Raw genomic sequence first — 1,411 nt, forward strand, 5'->3', positions numbered from 1 at the left:
CTGTGCTTCACGTCCACATGACTTTTCCTGTTAATCCTCACCCGAGGATATTTGTTCTGTTGGTTTTTAGAGAGAGTGGGAGGGAGAGAGAGAGGAGAGAGACAGGCATCGATTGGTTGCCTCCCGCACCAGAGCCGCACAGGTGCCTGGGATGGAACCTGCAGCCCTTCGGTGTGCGGGCAATGCTCTAACCACTGAGAACACCAGCCAAGGCCCAGTGACTATTGTTTAACAACCAATTTTGTATTCTTAATCCCTTCACCTTCCTCCCTCTCCCCCAACCCCCTCCCCTCTGGCTACCATCAGTCTGTTCTCTGTATCTATGAGTCTGCTTCAATTTTGGTTTTTTGTTCTGTTCTTTAGATTCCACAGATAGTGAAATCATATGGTATTTTTCTTACTCTAACTTATTTCAGTTAGAATAATATTCTAGATCTATACATGGCTGAGTAATAGTCCATTGTACATGTGTACCAAACTTTTTCATTCACCTGAGTTGCTTCCGTATCTTGGCTATTGTAAATAATGCAATAAACACAGGGGTGCATATATTCTTTCAAATTAGTGTTTGGGCGGGAAGAAAATTCTTAATTACTGGTTAATATATTACAAAAATGTAGGCTTAGCATCTTTTTCAAGCTCGATCCCAAAATGTTAAAGGGCATTCTAACAGTTTTCTTAAATAGCATTTCCTTGTAAGCTCAACTTCATCTTAGCAAAAATACATTTACTCTGATATCTGAATGTACTGATCATCTCACTGAGTTGTTTTTGAGAATATGGTTCTTCCACATAAATTTTTCATTTCCTAATTAATTGGAGAAGGCTTTATAGTGTTTTTAGGGCTTCCTACATAAACAGAACTAAGAAATTTGTCCTAGGCCGTTTCCTGGGTGGGCATGAACCCGCATTATATGTATTCATGGTCTCTACCCTTCATAGGCAATTAATGCATCACACCAACATTGTGTGCCCCTCTGAGTAACTCTAAAGCAATATGTTTGTTCTTCTAGAAACCCTATCCAACACCCCACAGTGTCACTGGAATTCACCTCTGGGATGAACGCAGGAGCTCGGGCAGCAGTGAGTGCGCCACTTGGTGTTCGGACCACCGTCTGGTGAGAGGGAAGCCTGAGCCCAGAACAGGTGTGCGATGGAGCCCAGGTCTGAGCGGGGCAGTGATTTAAGAAAAGGAATCGACAAAAACTCCTGCCCCCAACTGCAGGAACTCGGCAAACAAAGACAATCCACCCCGTCTTCTCTGGCATTGGCCAATGTGAAGAGCTCCGGACTCGCCACGCCGCCAGATACCAGTGCGACCCTTCCCTCTGCTCAGGACCAGCCGCTTCGGATTCAAAGAACGTCTCTGACCCCGAACAGAGAGACGCTGAAACAAAATCAGGGCTGAAGG

The sequence above is a fragment of the Myotis davidii genome, unplaced genomic scaffold, assembly GCF_000327345.1.
Source record: "Myotis davidii unplaced genomic scaffold, ASM32734v1 scaffold452, whole genome shotgun sequence".
Lineage (NCBI taxonomy): Eukaryota > Metazoa > Chordata > Mammalia > Chiroptera > Vespertilionidae > Myotis > Myotis davidii.